This window comes from Rhamphochromis longiceps, linkage group LG1, assembly GCF_057381845.1.
Source record: "Rhamphochromis longiceps isolate RC_006_pf linkage group LG1, R_longiceps_female_GT1.1, whole genome shotgun sequence".
Classification (NCBI taxonomy): Eukaryota; Metazoa; Chordata; class Actinopteri; order Cichliformes; family Cichlidae; genus Rhamphochromis; species Rhamphochromis longiceps.
The window spans coordinates 36,640,501-36,655,123 of NC_140557.1; the positions used below are offsets into that span (position 1 = coordinate 36,640,501).

At 41.1% G+C, this 14,623-nt stretch overlaps 1 protein-coding gene across 3 annotated transcripts in view; it reads right to left on the minus strand.

The window, feature by feature from the left end:
- Positions 1 to 14,436, minus strand: part of pacsin3 (protein kinase C and casein kinase substrate in neurons 3) — a 36,286-nt gene extending 21,850 nt beyond the window's left edge. Inside the window, exons 1-3 of one of the 3 annotated variants that reach the window (XM_085408091.1) lie at positions 13,992 to 14,436; positions 8,971 to 9,068; positions 4,506 to 4,707 (exon numbers count right to left, since the gene is read on the minus strand). The gene's annotated coding sequence lies outside the window, so the exon portion shown is untranslated. The remainder of the gene's footprint in view (positions 1 to 4,505; positions 4,708 to 8,970; positions 9,069 to 13,991) is intronic. The other 2 variants (XM_085408087.1, XM_085408080.1) reach the window with 2 other exon arrangements.
- Between the last annotated feature and the right edge of the window lie 187 nt (positions 14,437 to 14,623).

The window sequence follows — 14,623 nt, forward strand, 5'->3', positions numbered from 1 at the left end:
CGGCTCACTTAACCTCAACACAAACTCAAATCTCACCTCTTGCTAAAAGCTAAAAGATTCGTGTGCCACATTTTGGTCTGCAAGCAGCTAATGCCAATGTAATAACTGATACACAAAACATACATAACCTTTCAAACGGTCAGACCAGTCCAAAGAGTTTAGACCATACCCATCTTTACAAACATTATAAACAAAAACAAACTCTATGCATTATTAAAAATGAGAAGGAGCATGGCATGAGGGGTTCAAAGTGGAGAGGCCCTTTACCACACTACTTGCAGCACCCATTACCCAGGGCTTGTGGGTCAGACCACAGACATCTTCAAATTTAAATTCCATCTGGATCTACAAAACACTAAGCAGCAATCTCTGGGGTACAAGCCTCCGTGGACAGTTTCCTCAGGGTGTTTTAACTGGCAGGTGGACACCTGCAGGAGTCAACTGCTTAGTTTACGAATCAGAATGAGTGCACTGGACCTCCCCACCCTGTCTGTGGTGTTTTTAATGGAAGGATCTAACACAGAACGTGACTTGCATGTTGCAGTCAGAGTTTGTGGATACAACTTGTTGCTCGATCTGATATTGCCATGTTGGTGCCATTCCTGGATCAACAACACTAATATTAGTCCAGACTCAACAATGCAAGTGACCAGTCACACTAGTGATGTCACAGTTTTGCGATGTGTCATGGGATGATGTTTCCACATCAAAAAATAACCCTAACTATAGCCCTATAACCATAACCACAATCATAACCCAAACCCTGATCCTAAACCCCCTAAGTTCTGTAAGTTGCATCTTGCAACTATAGCATGTTGGAGTTATCTGTACACCTGGAGTGGCCACGGATTACAAAACACCTTCTCTGGTAGTTCCCACTGCAATAGAAAAGTATGAACTCAAAGAGCTTTATTGTCAAATAAAATATTGTATTTTGACACTTAAATTAAAGTTTTCGTACAATGCAGCTGAATGACATGTTGGTGTTAAAGTTAGAAATAAACACAAAGAGATCAGTTGTAAGACACAACAATGGGGAGATGTAGATGAAGAGAAAGGGCTGCCAATAATGAAGCCTGATTTCAATAAATAACTGCCTCTTTTCTAAAGACAAGTAAAATAACTATATAAATGAACTGTAACTAGTTTAAAGAGATTTTTCCCTAAACCGTTTACTATGTGCATCATTTTCTAGAAGTTTGATCACTGTTTGAATATTTTCTCTGTGAGACCATGCTCTACAAGTTCGACTTGACAAGACTGAGAGGTTCCGGATTATTTTTCCTCCTTCCTGAGTCTCACATTGTTCACTCTCACCGTAAATAACTCCCAATGTGTCAGTGCTGGGAGCAGACCAGTGCTAAATTAGGTGCAGAGTACAACAGTAGCCTTGGTGAGATCTGCAGGGAACAATGTGGGAGTGAACATAAATTAGCTTTGCAGTTTTGCCAGTTATGCAACAACGGAGTAGCAAGCCTTCACTTAGGGCAGATATCTGAGTTAACCGTGAATAAAAAGGACATAGCTCTCATATGTAATTGTAGGTGTGTCCGACTGTGTGTAGGGGGTGTGGTGTGTCTGAGGAGAGTGACGTTCCAGATTAACCAAAAGCTGATGATCCAAAAACACACCGTAACACCACACCTCCCACACATTTAATCCACATCAGGCAGTGAGTGAAATCAACAAAAGGATAACCGTGTATATGAGTGTCACTGCTGAGTGTTAAGTATGTCAATAACAGCAGAGGCATCTGCCACCAGCGTGCTGGGACATGAGGCACTATGTGAAAATGGACTTGGCCCTGGATTGCCAATTACTGCTTCTTTGGAAGTTCAACAGAGGCTTAACCAAAACAGCTTTATGATGGAGGGCATGACAACATGACAGTAGTCAATATTGTAGAGCCTCAAAATGGTTGTAGAGCTTGGAAAATTTTGGTGGGAGGACTGAAGAGGTTATTTCACATGTTTACAGGTTGACACCAGAATTTGTGCAACATGCTCAGCAGATAGTTGGTAGAGATGAGGAGCATTTTGAAATACATTTTAGTCCAAAAAGTTACAACATTCATGTGGTCTAAAGAGAACTGCTTTTAGGTAGGGGAGCACAGAGCAGCCTGCTAATAAAGGCTTTTTATATTTTGCTTCTAGTGTTTTAATACTATGCCCAACCTTGTATCATCCAACAGTAAACGATGATTTGAATCAGTATTTTATTCCTAAATGAAACTTTGCCAAACTGTTAATCACATCTAACCAGTGTGTGTATTTTAAACTCAGCCCAAACTTTAAACTAGAATTAACCTAAACCATTTATGTTTCTGCTCTTTCACTTCTCTTCTTTTAAAATACACACACACACACACACACACACACCTCTGATTACCACTGGGACCACTGTTGCCTTCACCTCCCACATCTTCTCTAGCTCTTCTTAGTTCTTGGCAGGAACAATCTTCACGTGTTCCTTCTTCCCGATGTTGCTATTACTTGGTATAGCTAAATCTATTACTATAATCCTCTTCCTCTGCTTGTCCATCACTACTATGGCTGGTTGGTTAGCCATCACCAGTTAGTCGTTGGGCATTTTTGCATAGCCTTACATGGGGTTTTGTCTGGTGTTGGCGACCCCGTCTTGTGTTCTTGTGCTGCCATGATTAGTGCTTCTGTGCTGTCTTTCAGTTCATCTTTGTTCAGCCATTAGTAGAATTTCTTGATATCTGCCACTTCTTCTATCTAGCGCTGGTAGATACCGTGCAGGGGCCTGTCCTTCCGTGACAGATCCTTGTCTTGCTCCTCCTTTCCCCCCCCCCCTCTGGGGTGTGTATGAATATGTGGATGTTAATCAGTTTCAGCTGCTTTGGCGACTAGGGTCAGTGTCACTACTAGTAGTGTGAGGCGATACCTAGACCCTACAGAGGTTGCAGAGGCCAACTTAGTGGCCGAACAATCACAATGGCACATCAATACATGCCATTTCTAGAAGGTTTGCTGCCAGAGTTACTCTAGGAGAGCTGGACAGAGCCATAAGGGTCTTGAACCATCAGCAGGACTGATATTTGTTCCTTTGTGCAAGGAGGAATTGGATGAGCACTGCCAGAGCTACAAAATGACCTCCAGCAGGCTACTGGTATAAATGTCTTTTGTTAAATTTCATTTCTAAAACTAAGTCAGACAGACACAGTGAGCATTGGAAGGAAGATCCCATAAAGTCTCAGGAGCGTGTCTGTGTCTGTATACAGCAGTCACACATTACCCACAACCTACATTAAAGGGATTAGACTGTTTAGTCTAAAGCAGGCAGACAGACAGACATTATTAGCTGGACACAGTAACCTGTGCTGAACATACCATTACTAGGGATTGGTACTAAGAACTTGTATTATACTGTTACTGATTCTGTAAGTCTTTGGGTAGTTGTTTACATCTGAAGCAGTGCTTGTACAACAAAGAGTCACTGTAGCTACCTGGTGTATGGAGGACATGTTTCATTTCATGAACAAAATAAACTTCAATCCATAGAGGAAAAAGATGGAAAATTCCACATACCTAACATAAGACTTTCTAAGTAATTTCCTGTGATTGGTCCATGAGGATTTAGAGAGGTCATAGATCCTGAATGATCCATGAACAGATGGTCAGATGAGTGTGTTTGGTTTATGTGGCGAGTTCATTTGACCCCTTCATCTGGCTGTGGTTGTGTTGTTTGAGAATGTTTACTTGCTTCTGGTCACTTATCGTGAACTTGGGTTCAATCCCCTCAGTGCGAGCCAATTCACAAACACAGGGAAAACAGACCAATTCTGCTGAACTGCAAACAGTATAGTCCGACAGTGAAGAGGGTTTTTCAGAGGTTACATGAGTAGTGAGTTTGTACACCCACAAGACAACAAAATGTGTGCCATATGCTCTCAAACAAACAGATTTGTTTATGATAACTGCCAAGAACTTAGCTTCTACTCTTTCTGATAACTTGCTCAGATGACAGATTTTTTTTGTATTGGCCAATTGAGATTTCTTGATTTCTCACACTCACACACACACACACACACACACACACACACACACACACACACACACACAATTACTGTTACAAAAGTGGAAACCCATATTAAACATTAACCAAGTAACATACTATGAGGTTTGTGTGTGTAGTTTCTATGAGCCAAAAGTTCACTATAATCCCCTTTTCAACTCGTGGATTGCTATCAAAGTAAAAAAAAGACAACAACAAAGAAAAAAACAGTTCTGGCAGTGAGGACATAAGCCCCACCCACCTGCCAGTCAAACCCTTTGTTTACAGGGTGCAGCCAATCCCAAAACTAAGGGTAAAGAGAAAGAGATACTAAAACTGTTTATTTCAGATAACGAATAAACTTTGGTGTTTTCCCAAGGCACAGTACGAGTTAAATAAGGATTATTTTGAACAGTAAATCATGCAAAGCTACTCTGGTAGAGTCTAAGAATACAATTTGGCTCTGCTTTATAATAGGGCATAATTACTTCTGGGCAGATCCAGGCGAGTTGTTCCCTCATTGAAATGTTTTGAAAGATGTCTTCCATCGCAGCTGAAAGAATGTTTTGTCAGAGTGGCCTCAGGCTCAGTTTTTCGTTTAGTTTTTCCATTAACCACCTGAAGGAATCCAATCCTTGATCTGAAACAGGGCAGCAGACCGTCAGGCCTGACCTGCACAGAACAGCAGGACTGTTGAAAGAGAGCAAAAGTGATGGGAGCCACAAAGCTGTTAAAGACTGAAACACAAGAGACATGAGTGTCACAAATGTGACAGACGAGCAATAAGATGCATCCGCAAGATGAACACTGTTCTTGATAAGCTTAGCAAATTTCAAATGTGACTTAAGACAGATGTTTTTGAACTACTCAAAACACAGAGCAGCTAGAAATAGGTTTACCACAACATCACACACAAGAACTTTTTGATGTGGTTTCTACAGCACAGCAACAAAACTCATAAAGCATGTTAGGCCGGTTTGTCAAGCATGATGAACCAAGCAGAAGTGCACATGTGAACAAAACATGGATGCAGTCAGCCAAATAAATCAATCACATATCAAATGACACCAGCAATAAAAATCTACACCTCAACTTCTCCTTGTGCTTCTGTCCTAAGGCATCCGTCTCACCACACAACTCTTAAACATCAGTCATTTTATCCTTCAATCCATTATTTAGAGAACAGGTCTGGTTCATCTTTGATTACTGACAAAATGGAGGGGAAAAAGAGAAAAAGTGCCACAAGAACAAAAAGGGTCCTACTAATAATAATAATTTTTAAAAAATTCTTAAATGTGTCCCCATTTCTGGAAAAGGTTAACTTGTGCCAGCAAGAATGAGTTTAATCTCTTAATGAATCTCTGCGACATGCCTTTCTTTCTTACTACAACTTTTAAATAACTTTTGTCAAAACTTCTCTTTATCATCTGGCTCATATACAAATGCGATGCATACTTCAAAAGCTTGAGAGCTGCTACTGCAAGCAGTAACACTACCGCTGCAAAATACAGCTGGAATTGTTGCTTGAAGGGGTGCCAGTTGCTGTTGTTTCAAGCGTCCTGTATTTCATTTGAATCACTACATTACTGCAATAAATTCATAGATGATTCACAGATGCATCACATTGTCCATTCTCAGTGTTTTTCATTTCAACAGCTTGAAATCCATTCTGGTTCTGAAACGGCGCTAAGTCAGAACTAGCTACAAACCAGCACTGAAGAACTTGCTCGATTTCCTATTTGGATTTAGTCCGTCTTGGTCTCCCCTGTCTCTTCAAGTAATCCCAGACTGACTTCACGATGCCAAGATCAGGGCAGACCATCTGTTGCTGGCCTCTTTGTACTTCATGTGGCTAAGGGGTAAGGTTGATAGGTAGGTAGGTAGGTAGTGTATTGTTTGAAGAATTTCAGAGCAAGCCGTTATATTGTCCAACTAATATTTCAGTGTGGACCAATGCGGTGGACCAAAAGTTTGACGTTACCATCATATATGTATAAAGTAAACTTTCAGAGTGACTATATATTAAACTGATGTGATGAATACAACACTTGATTCTGACGGGGTAGAAGAAAAAATACATGGACTGGACACACAGCGGTTACAACTGACATTCAAAGCACAACAAACACAAAAAAAAGTGGCAGAAAGCACTAAAACACACATTTAATCTTTCAATTTTATCAGCTGGTACATTTAAGCTTCACTTTTTAGCACACCTCAGACTTGTAATTTAACATAACTATCACTCACTATTCATAGATTTAAGTTGATTTTTTATTTTATTATATAACTCTATCGTAAGTGCTGCCATCCACACAGGGACTCCTCCATAATTTTTTTCATAGGGGTGGCCATATGGGGCCACTAAAAATATTGGTTGCGCCCCTGCATCCATAACTTCTTCAATCCTGTCAGTTAAATAAACACCATTTCTAAGTACCCTGATATAAATTTAGCTGAGCTCAGTGAGCTGTGAAACAGGTGACTGCAAATTGAACCCACTGATAAAAGGCCAACATGGAAGTGTGTGAACTATTTGCCTTTAGAAAGCAGGGGGCTGTCACACCGTGTGCTGCAGGAACAACAGTCAAAACCACCTGAAAAAGCCTATGGAAGAATTCAGGGTGTCCACAGCTCATGATCTGCTTATCAGTTAAATTAAAAATAAGATACCAGTGGAAACAACACTAACAGTGCCAGCACCGGGACCCTTCTTTCTGTGCTGGGTAAAACAACAGCAAATTGGTGTTGGTGGTATTAATAATAACAACTGTAACAAAAAACATTTCCCAGGGGTCACAAAGATTAGTAGCCTTGCCAGCTAATTCATCACATCCCTAGCTACAATAACTTCTGTTACAAAGCAGCTGTTTTTTTTTTTTTTTGCCTTCGTTTCTTTTAAAATCATAAACACCATTATACACTTTGATGAAAACCCAAGAAAGTAAGAAAGATTAGATATCTCTAAGCCTAGACCAGACTGCTCATTAGTTTTTCCTTAGTTTATTTAATTTTTTATACAGAGCACCTCTGTTGAGAAGCACAGCAATCAGTGACAAAAAATGGAAAAATCATCTCATCCAGTACACAATCTATTGACCTGTGAATCTAATGTGTCCCTGCTAAAGAGGTGGGTGATGGGAAGAGAGAGAGAGACAGAAGGAGATTCTGGTTGTTGGTTTTTAGAGAAGTGGGTCAGACTAGTGAGGAGGAGGGGAAAGAGCAGCTGAGGGAGGGATGAGATAGAGAGGCAGGTCCAGACCTCATAAGCCCCACTGGAAAACTCATGGCCACTAATCTGATTAATGTAAACCAACAGTTTCCCTGCAGCAGTGCCAGGGCTATATGCTCCTACACATGAAGCCTGGGGAGGCCCACGCGACCACTAGTCTGAAAGCTCGTCTGCATTCCAGCTACGTCTCAGTATGTGAGATTATGCACTGTAGGTTCACGAGGACCCGGAGGCTTTAAACCTCTAAAAAGAGGAGCACTTGGAGACTCTTCTCTGCTCCAGTTCCTGCCAGCAGCTGGCTGCATATGAGAGCCTGGGAACTAGCTGTGTATCAGACCACTGCTGTGTGATTCTGAGCAAAATGAGAGACTGTTTAAAGAAAGAAAATGTTAACCATGCTCACAGTGATTACATAATAATTGCTGTTGGCAACAATAAACCACAATATGGGATACTCTGAAAGTCATCACGTTTGGCTTTAATAAACAACTATCTTTAGCTTGAAATGGCTACTGAGGACAAATCAGGAAGTCAAATATTTCTCTCCCCCCCCCCCCCCCAAAAAAAAGTCTGAAACAAACAAACAAAAAACTTATGGAACTTTTCTCCTTACAGTGGAAATTTACATTTGGAAAAACTAAAAGGCAAAACTGGTCCTAAAAGCAAGCCCAGACTTAAAATGATTTCCCTTTATAGCTGATTTCCACTTATGACAAGTGTGTGATGTTTGAGTATTTATACAGAGTCGCTTAAATTAAACCCTAGACTAAAGGAAGATAATGGCACGGTTGTTTTAAGTGACAGATGGGTGCCGTTTCATCATGTTTAGCTTTCAGTTTAAAACAATAGTTGTTCAGCCTGTTTTTTGCTTCACAAGTTTGTATCACAATGAAATGCAGATTTAAATTATGCTAGCTATTAGCGCTACTTAGCTGCCCAGCTAAAATTTCATGGTCATGTCAGGTTTAAAAAAAACAAAACAAAAAAAACCAAAACAAAACACAACAGCAGCCCCCCCCCCCAAATGCTAATCTCCCTAAAACAGGACTTTTCACTTTTTAAAGACAGTTCTAGATGCTTTCTGTTCATGTCAGTACTGTTTGACTTGATAAGAAAATATCTTCTCAAGTCATTCGTGTGAAGGCATTAAAATGTACAGTTTAGCACAAAGCCTCTAAACATGAAGGAAACAAGCGGCCATGGTTGTCACTAACGTTTGGACGGTGAACGCGGGAAGTGTTCAGCGTATTTCTCTGTCAGGCTGTCAGACTGCTAAACAACTTAACAACTTCTGCTATACCAGCACACCCATGACTCCAGCAAAGAATAGCTTAAGTTTGCATGTGGCAACACTAAAGAGGCATCTCCACAAAATAGGAATCATTTAAAGAAAGGTGGGACGAGAGGTGGTTGACTCTTACGCAACTTTTAAATGTGTAGTTTAATTTTTTTGTCTTCACTCATTGAGCTGATGCGTTTCTAATGTCTTCAGACTTAAAGAGATATTGTGGAGCTTTGCAGGGCTGCAAGCAGATACCATCAACAAACTGAGTGGATTATGTGTAGGAGTCGGGTGGAAGCTACTGACAGATGAGACAGAGAGCAAGCGCAGCATGTTAAATGTTACAGGGGCACAATGGGCATGATTATGAATAGTGTATATCCAGCACACAAACCACACACTGTTCCCATACGGAGCCCAGAGCGACAGCAAAACTTACCTTATGAGAGACGAAAAAAAGAGATGGACAGATGTCCAAACAGAAGACGGCCTCCGTCTCCGCAGGTCTGAGAAACACAGAGGGGCAGGAAGATCCCACTGGGGCAGAAGCAACAGCAAAGGGAGAACACACACAGAGACAAAGAGAGAGGGGTTTGTTAGCAAAGCAGCAAGCAGTTAGTTAGCTAGGCAAGCTGCCTGTTATATCGGCCCGGTGCTGGCTGGAGGGTAGCACATTCTGGGAGTCACAGTGAAATACCACACAGAGTGTGTAGTTGAGGGTTAATGAAGCAGGTAGAGAGCAGCAGCCCCTGTAAAGGGAGGCCAGAGCAGTTAACTCATACCTCTGCCAGAGTACCAAGTTAGCAGCAGAGTGGCAAGTTGTTAAAAGACCACACCAGCGATTTTGCTTTGTTCAGACATACACTGTAAATTTCAACTTTTAAAAAAAGGTTTTTCCACCTTATAGAGACTTGAAAGCCTTTAAAAAAAAAAAAATTTATAACCCTGTGGTTAGTTGGTAACATTAATTACTACTTTAAGGAGAAAAAAAAAAAAACATACCAGCCTAACACAAGGCTCTTTTGTAGAAGATTTTTCGACAGCAGCAAGCAATCAGAAAGCAAAGAAGTCTAATTATCCAAACAAGCAGGACTAGCTCTGTTTTGTTTAGTAACTCAGGACATTTAATCTCAGTTGTTGTGACATTTGTGATACAAAAAGTTGGTTATCACATCGACAGATGGTTGCAGCGACTGACATGCAGTTACTCTCTAAACCGCTCTGTTCTTTTAATAATCAGCAGATAAATCTAAATCCACATTTAGCCACAGCTGAAGATCGCTGGCACAGAAGATTAAACCTTTGTGTCGGATTCTCATCAGCTGCCACAGTTTGTGAACCCATTCATAAAAAACACAAAACAGTGGCTCTTTTTGGGTGCTTCCCAGTATAACTAGATATGTGACCAAGTTTCACTTCTGATGACAAATGCTTTAAGAGTCAGAGCTGAGAGCCCCATCCTCACCACTAAAAGCACAAACAATGAATACAGCTGATTAATTATGAGCACAGCTTCAAATAATTCACTAATGAGAGGTGGGATAGTAGTGTGAGGGCAGATCAAGCATAACTTCCAGTGATGGTGAATCATTTTCTGCTTCCACCAACCAGTCAAACTAGAGCTGGGCGATATATCGAGTTTTTAAAACATATCGATATATTTTTATACGAGATATAAGATGTGACAATATCCTTTATATCGATATAGTCTATGTTACGTTATAATTATAGTTGTGGAGCCGCAAGTTTGCCTCTCTTTCGTCCACTTTTGTCTCTACGCAACGTTACTCCGCCTCGCCTTCACTGAAGACAACTCCCCCTCCTACCCCATCGCTTCACGTGCAGGCAGCGACAAGACGGACACGGCAAATCTCCGTTAACGAGTTACTGCGCATCGCCCCATGCGTGGGGCTGGACGGCGTCAACGTGCTAACGAGCTAACCGCGCTAACGAGCTAACCGCGCTAACCCTAAAATCCTTTCATTCTCTCAAAAGTTGATAGCGCGCCTTATGTATGAATTCTGGTTGTGCTTGGTGGCCGCGAACCGATTTTATGTGGTACACGGCGTTCAGCAATCTGTCAAAAATGTTTGAGTACGACTTTGGTAAGCTACGGAGCTGCACCGCTTGATAGATTGTCGGCGCATTACGGCTACCGAGGAGCTTCGCGGAGTGATACGTACTGTGCATCAACGTAATATTACCGTATTGTGTGTGTATAAGGACCATAAATGGCACCTGTAAGAGACGTGGTTATGAAGCGGATTTCAAACTCCAGGCTATCAGTCACACAGTAAAACTTGGGAACAGAGCAGCTGTAAAATCTGTCTGTCTTTGTTATTACGCTCAGCGTCATTTAGTTTACATTTTGACTGCACAATTGTGAGCTCTTTGTTTAGCACAAAAACAACCTTGTTTTCTTTTATTTATGGAGCATTATTATTTAATGAATGCTCATAATTTAATTTTGAGTAATTTTTCATGTACATCTGTGCTGTATGTTAATAAAAGTGCCTGTGTGACATCTGGGACACAGCTTTGACTAAGAACTCTTTTTGTTCTTACTTTATGGCTTAAAAAAATATCGAGATATATATCTTATATCGCCATCCAGCTAAAAAATATCGAGATATGAATTTTGGGTCATATCGCCCAGCCCTAAGTCAAACGATACTTTATGGCCACGTCTCTCCAGATATAATATTTGAATAACTTCAGTAATTACTCAGAATACAATAGCACAAATCAGACTGAAGAGGTGAAAAAAAAAATCTAAGATCCTCACTGCCAACTAGACTAAAAATGAATCAAATCCATCATTAGAATATCGATTGGGTCAATACTGTGATGAAACCGGGAAATCGTCATTTCTTATCTTTAATCGATAATCTTGCCCCATCAATGTGTCTGTTGTGGTTCTACCCATTAACCTAACTTTCCAGATTTACGGGAATCATGCACATACACAATTATCTGTACAACTGTAATATTCCTTGTGAGTTCAGGTGAGTTCAGCTGTAAATGTTGCTAATTTTGATGAAAAATATTAACAGCGAGGAACCTTGTTTTTGTATTATGGTTCAAGAAAGACATGAAAACCTACAGAAAACGGAAAATGCCAACTGAGAGGATACAGTTCTCACTTTAATAGGTTTTAAAGTTATGCACTGATTACAAAGATTATAGCAAGAACACCTAAAAAGTGCATGTATCCTACGCAGCACTGTATTTTAATTTTCACTTTTGTAAGAATTGCCTACTCTAGTAAGAAGTACCTGCTAGATCACAGTAGATACACTGTAAAATAACAGTATGTTGTCAAATCTAGCTGCCAGTACTGTTATTTAACAGTGTTCATCCAAACCAAAACATCCTGTAAGTAGAAACAAATAGCCACACAGTTTGATGAAAGCATAGGGGTTCTCCATCTCGGGGAGGGGTCAGCAACCTTTACTATGAAAAGAGTCATTTTTAAGAACAAACATCACCGTCAGCAATTTGTGTGCAAAATGCAATCATGCATTTTGGCCACATTTCGCTTTCCCGCTCACTGACGGCAGTCCTGTACCGTCTGACAGCTGCTGCCTGCAGCCCGAGGCTCCGTGTCTAACCGACAGCAAACCATGTGACGCTTCTCTGGCAGTGAGAGGCGAGAGCAGAAAAAACGAAAGCAGATCACAGAGAGTATGGCGTTCCAGAGACTGAGTCAAAGAAAAGGACAACTCAGCCTTGTTCCCACACATACAGCTGTTCTCCCAGCTCACTTCTAACCAGACCAGAACCACATCACGGAGGCCATCCTGGTCTAAAATAGCCTCCGTGGCAGCTCCCTCCAGCTCAGCACGGAAACAAAGCCTGCAAACGGGACGTAGGCCCTGGGAGTCTAAGCTCAATCTGTTGCATGCTGCAGGCAACACGACCGAAGATTAACCTGTTTCCCCTGCTGTTCACATTTGACTGCATGGAAGCACGCTTTCTAGAAAATTCAACCCAAGCATGAATGAATGCAGCTACAACAGGGTTTGTGAAAACAGAGCTGAAATGATAAAAGAAATCATCTATCAGCTAACAGGTTCATGCAACTTTCTTGATAAGTGATTCATCCTCCTGGTCTGCACGATAGAGCCACACGGAAATATTTCTACTGTCAACAAACTGACCTGCACTCTTTGCTTTTTGACTTTTTTGGGGGGGAGGTCATCTTTTCAAGGAGTATGTAAGAACAAGTGATCTGACAGACTGGGAGGGAGTGAACAGTCTTTGTTGACATATCTCCTGTTTCCAAGAAATTCAACTTGTTTGGCAGGAGAGAGCTTGAAGGTGGGGGAGGTTCTTATAGCCTCCAAACTTTCTTCAGAGGCTCAGAAACAACACTTCATTAAAGTCATGAAGGTAAAGCAACAAAATTTATTATGATTTTGTTGCTCCTTTCTCCACAAGTTACTTCAAATCTTAATTCTCATGCTGGCAGATCACTGACACATTTTAAAATGCCTAAATCATCTTCTTTTACTCGCATGGACTTAAGTATAAATCAGGTTCTTATACATATGATAAGCACTAGTAACCCGATTCCTGCACTCTTTTAGTGCAGGTTATGTTTACAGATGCAAATCAAAGTTTTTGGAACAGTAAATCTGACAACCATGTAACTGTTTCCCAAACTCAAATTCTCCATGCTAAGTTGACTTGAGCCACTGTATGCATATTTTTTTTCCTCATGTAAAACATTAAACATATATATTTAACTGTTTCATTGCTAAAATTCTGTTGCTTCAGTCCTGTGGTTTGTCCCTAGTATAACTGGAGGAGCGCACTACTGGCACAGTTGTAAAGCACTTTAACAATGGACAAACTGAAAGGGGAAAAAGACTGCATAACTACACCTGCCATTGTCTGCATTTCTGTTATAACACTTTGCTAAAGCTGTGCCTTGCAAGGGTCATGTGTGTTATTCATGTTTTTTTGGGCTCACTTACAGGTACTAATTAATATGAGCAACAACAACGGGCAGCAAAAGGGCAGAATTATAATAGCACAAAGTTAAAAATCTATTTAAATTACTACATGGTCTTAGCAGGTGGGGTGCTGCGTAAGTAAAGTAGAGAGTTTGGGGGGTTTTCTGCCCCCTGCTGGTCAAAAATCACCTGGTGCCGCTTTAAAGCGTAAGCTTACACATTTTGGTTGGGAATACGAAAAATGGCAAGTTTAATAGTCACTGCATGGATGTTTACATATTCATTACAGACGGTGTATTTCTGATTATACTTAGAGCTAGATTAATAATAACTAAAACTAGTCTATGAAATACACCTGGAAACATTTTGGGAAGACAAAAAGCAGACAATAAAACAGCAGCACTTCTTTCCAGTTGCTTGCATTGGGCAGTTTTCCCATCGCAAAGTGTTCTGTGTTCAGGGTGTGAACATGTGCAGACAGCAGGCAGGTGAGGAGCCTTACCTATTTCTCTCCGAGCCGGAGGAACAAACCAACACCAGATCCCCCTTGAGCTGCAGCCTCTCCCCTACTCTTTCACCACCTCCTGTCACGCTAACAGTAAAAAACAAAAACAAATACTCCTTTTTTTAGGCTTCCACAAAGTGCGACATCTTGCAAGTTGTCTCTCAAGTCGTCCGTCGACCTCTCTCAGCCATTTACACTCCTCCAGCCACAGCACTGTTTCAACAAACTCCCATAATAACGGCGGGCTCGGTTCCTGCTCGGCTCGGTTAAAAAAAAAAAGAAAAAGAAAAGTAAAGTTATAGCCTGCACGCTGAGAGAAAGGGAAAAAAATAATGATAACGCTAATTAAAAAAGGAAAAGGAGCGCGTTTGTATTCCCTGGCAGGAACCAAACGCCGTCTGTGCTGGTAGGTGTACGGACGTGTCTTCCCCCCTCCGGTGCCTGCTGGCGTTTCTGTGTAATCAGATGCTGCTCACCACAATATCCATTCATCCTATTACAGGTTAACCCTTCACTGTCTGCGGGCGGTTGCATGCTGCCCTCCAGCGCTCTCACACATCCATCGCAGACTCTCTGACCAAGGCACTGAACACATAAGCGCAAACCACGCCCAATTACAAATACAAATA